Below are 6,280 nucleotides of genomic sequence, written 5' to 3' on the forward strand. Positions count from 1 at the left end.
AGTGCCTGCAGCCAGGCCTCCCCCAAGCTTTCTTCTGAGGCTTTGCATTTCCTGGGACAGGCTGGGCATGGAGGACAAGGGTTGAAGGGATACTGGTCAGTCCAAAGAAAGGGCTACTTCTTCAGACAAAGTGGTCCTCATCCAGCACCATCCCCTCCCCACCCAAGGCCACTGAGGCAGCCCAGCATGCCCTACCCTGGCTCAGGTAACCACCTCTGTCGTCTTCAGGAACAGGAAGCCACAGGCTTCTCATCTGATGGTTCTGGAAGCTGGCACACATCCATCTGCCACCATTCCCACATACAGAACACCTGCATGCAAACAGGGCACACCTAAACATCAGCACAGAGCCACACACCACTCACTGAATTCCATGTGTGCACACAAATGCAAGACAGGACAGGGTCACACTCAGACACAATCACCCCAAGTGCACATGAACACTCTCCATAGACTCCAAAGACAGGCAGGTTCATGTACAGCTACTCATACACACACATACACACACACCATACATACATGTGGGCACCTCACAAGTACTCTCCCCTTATACACTTCATATAAACGTCCATGCAGTAGCTGCTATTGGGTGCCACTCAGATCCCCTGCACCACCTTTCCCCTGAACCATTCACTTGTCCAGGCAAGGTCACACAGCAGAAGGGGGAGTCAATGCACGGATATAAACGCCAGGCCCCCTTGCCCCAGGTCAGGACCACTCTTCCGCACCATTAGAGCTTCAGAGACTTTGTTATTGGATAACACAGCTCCTCCCTCTGCTCAGTCCTGCTTCCTTCATTCCCGATTGGTGACGGCCACAGTGTTCCCTTAAAAAGTACAAGTCTATGCAGAGCTCCCTCTCTTTTTAAGCTCTCTCTCCTCTGGCCTGGAGGAGACTACATCTTTTCTTCCTGCAGCCTGAAGGCTGACCTGCAGCACCAATCCACAGCCTGTGCTGGAGCGGAAACCTCGAGATGATTCCTGGACAGGCCACCGCGGGCTGACTCAGGGCTGGGAACAGATTTGCATTTGGTGCTGAAGCTGGTAAAAGGAATCTACCCTCCATCTGTGCTTTTGTTCCTAGTTTCAAACTCCAGTTGGCTATGTGACTTTAGGCAGTATTTCTCTCCTACTGCCTCAGATTTTCCGTATATACAGTGGGAAGTCTGGAGTTTGGGACACAGGTTTCCTGTGACATCTATAAAGGGCTGGTAAGGCATGGTCCAGATTTACTCTGCTTAAAATGTGGTCACCTAGGAGCTTGTTAGAAAAGCAGAACACAGGCCCCAACCAAGATCTGCTGAATCAGTGCATTTCCACAAGATCTCTGGGTGGTTCTGATGCACATTACAGTGTGAGAAGCACTGTGCGGAAGAGCTCTGAAAGCCCTTTCAGTGTCTAGAGCTCTATAATCTATAGGTTTGGGGTGGAAAGTGTGGGACTTTGGGTTGAGAGTGGTTACTGATTTGCCAGTGAAGTTTTGTCTTTGTTGATCCCTGGCGACCAGACAGCTCAACTCCAGGCAGCTTTCATGACTCAAGCAGAATTCCCAGCACTGTGTTAGTTTAAGATGTGCAGCAAACTGACATATATATATATATGTATATATATATATACACACACACATATATATACACACACACATACACACACACACACATACATACATATAAATTTTTTTAGATTCTTTTCCTTATAGGTTATTATAAGATATTGAATAGAGTGCTATACAGTAAGTCCTTGTTATGTATCTATTTTATATATAGTAGTGTATATCTGTTAATCCCAAACTCCTAATTTATCCTTCCCCCTACCTTTTCCTTTGGTAACCATAAGATTGTTTTCTATGTCTGTGAGTCTGTTTCTGTTTTGTAAATAAGTTCATCTGTATCATTTTTTAAGATTTCACAAATAAGTGAGATCATATAATATTTTGCTTTGTCTGACTTACTACATTTAGTATGATAATCTCTAGGTCCATCCATGTTGCTGCAAATGCCATTATTTCATTCTTTTTTTATGGCTGAGTAATAGTCATTGTATATATATACATACATGTATATATATACACCACATCTTTATCCAATCATCTGTCAGTGGACATTTAGGTTGCTTCCATGTCTTGGCTATTGTAAATAGTGCTACTATGAACATTGGAGTGCATGTATCTTTTCGAATTACAGTTTATGTCTTTTCCAGATATATGCTGGAAATGGGATTGCTGGATCATAGTAACTCTGTTTTTAGTTTTTTAAGGAACATCCAGACTTCTCCATATTGGCTGCACCAATTTACATTCCCACCAACCGGTTGTACAGAAGGGTTCCCTTTTCTCCACACCTTCTCCAGCATTTATAATCTGTAGACTTTTTGATGACAGCCATTCTGACTGGTGTGAGGTGATACCTCATTGTAGTTTTGATTTGCATTTCTCTAATAATTAGTGTTGCTGAACACCTTTTCATGTGCCTATTGGCCATCTGTATGTCTTCTTTGTAGAAAGTCTATTTAGGTCTTCTGCCTATTCTTGGATTGGGTTGTTGTTTTTTTGATATTGAGTTGTATGAGCTGGTTGTATATTTTGGAAATTAAGCCCCTGCCAACAAGGGCCAATGGTTCGTGAATATTGGTAAGAGTAACTTTTAAAATAATAATACAAATGATGATGGGGGTCGAGTATGGTGAAGAACAGACTTCTCTGTGACTCAAGACCTCACCATTAGACATTCCCCACCCCCTTTAATCCAGGAAAATCCAATAAACATCTACCTGGAGCCCTGGAGGCTGACTTCTCTGAGCTCATCCTGGAAACACTACCTCTGGCTTTGCCTGGGGGTGACCAGGAAATGGGAGAACAGCCTGGAGAAGCTCCAGACAATGTGGAACAGAGCATGATACCTAGTAATTTCTAACTGCTGGAACCCAGAGCCTGTGAATGTCTTGAACCCAAATGCTGCTCAGACTGCCTAGTCCAGGGGCTTGCATGTGCTTTATTAAAAGTTACATTAAAAAAAAAAACTGATGGACTTTACACATATACATATACGGGCTTATTTGGAAGTTTATATTGTAAAATACAGAGAAGTACAAATATCAGGTTGACTCTAGGGCAGGACTGGCGGCCAGAGACTCTCTGATTGCAATGGCAAGTGGATGGCTTAAAGGATCTGCAGCTGCTAATTGGAAAATTAGGACCAAAATCTAAAATGGAGGATTCAAGAATCAAGTAATTAATAGTAGGACTGGGGATGAGAGGTGGGAGGGTGAAAAAAAATGGGAAATGGCCATAAGGGGTGATCAGTCAGAAGAAGGAAGCCAACCAGCCACTGCCTTCTCCTGGAGGGCGAGTCAAGAGGTAAAGAGCTGTGAGCTGGCCTTGAGATGAGTTAAGGCCGTGGCACCCAAGGCCACGATCAGAGCATGTTTGTAGTATGCAGTAAATAATTGCTGTACACATGCATCAATTATGGAAGATTTAGAACAAAGAAACTAGAAGTATGCATGTGCTAGAGATATTCTGTAAGCCTAATGAACGAAGAAACTCACATTGCGCATGTGCTGACAGAGAACACATAAAAAGCAGGACAGGTGCATCACAGGCGCGCACCTCCCTGTGGCAACAGAATAAAGTGTTGTTAACCCCATGGTGTCTCCTGCTGAAGTCTGTCCGGCAGTATGGCAACTCCTTGTGCATTTTTTCGTTTGGGCCACTCACCTCCTAGAAACCCACGTCAGCCTCCCTTGGCTGACAAGAGCCATCCTGATTTTGGTGAGGGAAAGAACAGAAGACAGAGGGGGCAGCAGGGACAAGTTAGACAGTGAGGACGAACATGGGCCATGCTTTTGCCTTCCTTCCTCCCCCACATGTCAAACACAGTATGGCCTGCAAAGTTCAGATAAAATGCTATCTCCTCCAGGAAGACCTCCCCGATTTCCACAACTAGCACTAAGCCATCCCTCCTGTGCCCTCCCTGGCTCTCTCTCCTTCAACTGATCTTTGCCACATTCTGCCTCCTCCCATTATATGTCTCTTAGAAGGTAAATAGTATGTACTCTTTGTACTTGATTTTTTTTGCCCCTTCCTTTAGGACCTTGCTTGGAATGGAGACGTGGTGGCTGAAGTTGTGACTATTATCTTGGACCACTGGGTGAGGGACACAACTTAAGGAGGGCAGAGGCACAATTTGGGTCCCTGAGAGCTTATAGAGGCAGAAATGCCACAACAACCCTGGACTGCCTATCTTCAGATTTTTATGTGAAAGAAACACATTTTATCTTGCTTAAGCCAATTATTTTGGGTCTCTGTTACTTGCAGACAACCCCAATTTTAACTGATACACTGGGAATTGTTTCAGACTCCTTTCCTGCTTCTCCCTGCATTTAATCACCAAACAATTTTGATTCTTCCTCCTTAATATGTCCCAGATCTGTAACCTTTTTTCCATCACTGCACTTCTACCTGAACTCAGACAATCAAGAATTTCTTGCCTGGATTACTGTGTCAGTCTTCTTTCAAGCCTAGTCTCCTTACCTCTTAGGGTTGTCCTTTCCAATCCGCCTTTCAGACCAGTAACCCAAATTAGCTTTCTTATGAGAAAATTAAATGTATGTATACATCACCCAAAATGGTGATAATTGTTAATATTCTTTTTTTATGAAGCAATATGACAAAGTTGTCTCGTTCCCCTCCCAAAGGCAAACACCCTCTTGTACCCTCCCGATCCTGAACTGAACTGTGTCCTTGGTGTAATTTTCCAAAATTTTACATACATTTATGAATGTTTATACAGTATGGTTTTGTGTATTTTAAAATTTTATCTAAATGGTCATACTATACCAATAGTTCTGCAACTTTCTTTTTTTCTTTTTTCCTCCTTCCCCCTACAACTTGCTTTTTTGCGTCTGAGGTCTATACATGTTGATACCTATAAGCTGAGCTCATTCATGTCAGTAGTCTGTAGTGTTCCATTGTGTGACGGTAACAACACATCTGTTTCCCTATTGATAGGCAACTAGGTTGTTCCTTGTGTTTTGCTTTTATAAACAAAGGTTCACTGACATTCTTAAACATGTGTGAGGTCCCTAGGATCTGTACTCGGAAGTACAATTGTCCCGTCCTGGGGATAGTGATTGTTATGGGTTGAAATGCATCCTCCAAAAAGATATGTTGAGGTTCTTACCCCACGTACCTGTGCATGTGACTTATTTGCAAATAGGGTCTTTGCAGATGTAATCAAATTAAGATCAAGCCATTAAAATGGGCCCTAATCAATATGACCGGCGTCCGTGTAAGAAGAGACACAGAGACACACAGACAGAGAACGCCATGTGAAGATGGAGCCAGAGATTGGAGTGATGAGTCATCAAGCCAAGGGACTGGCAAGGATTGCTGGCAACTTCCAGAGCTAGGAGGAAGGCATGGAACAGATTCTGTCTCAGAGATTCCAGAAGGAATGAACTCTGACACCTCTGGACTTACAGCCTCTAGAATTGTGAAAAATGACTTTGTTGTTATAAACTATCCAGTTTGTAGTAATTTGTTACGGGGGCTGTAGGAAACTAACACAGTGGTGGCTTCAAAGTGCTGGCCTGTGGGAGCACCGGCTGAGGTTAGAGAGAGCAGTTGAGTCTAAGAAAGTAAATTGGGGCTGGACTGGGAACGGTCTAGAATGTGACCCTAGGCGGGCAGCTAGACTTATTTATTCAGGAAACGTGACGCCAAAGAAGATAAATTAAGTTGCCAAGGAACACAGTTCTATCTGGGTTTTAGAGAGAAGTGTCAGAGAAACAGCCACTGTTTAGAGTGGACTTGTTTGAATCATTCAACTTCTGGAGTCTCAAATTCATTCGCCTTTTCCTTTAACAATGATTAATTCCGTACCACACACAACTGCACAGACTTTACAAACTCAAGTTTGTCATTAATAACCACGGGTTGTTACGTGTTTACTAAACCAGACCCTGTTTTTAGATATAATCGGCTAATCTCACTTAATCCTCACAAGTGCCCCAGGAGATAGGCATGTTATCTTCTCCATTACAGAGATTAGAAAACGTTCAGGAAGAAGGTGAGGTGATTTGAGGGAAACATCCAGCTAAAGATTTAGGGTCGCTGGCTCCATGGCCTTAGGCAAATTACTTCACCTACGTCAGCCTACCTTTTCCCATCTTTCAAATTGGCCTCTTCGGTCCAATCCTTCGTAAATAAATAAATGAAGCGTGTCGGGCGCTGTGAGCAGCGATAAACTGTGCTGTCACTGTTTTCTCGGGACCACTTGGCC

Source organism: Camelus bactrianus, chromosome 9, assembly GCF_048773025.1.
Source record: "Camelus bactrianus isolate YW-2024 breed Bactrian camel chromosome 9, ASM4877302v1, whole genome shotgun sequence".
Taxonomy (NCBI): Eukaryota; Metazoa; Chordata; class Mammalia; order Artiodactyla; family Camelidae; genus Camelus; species Camelus bactrianus.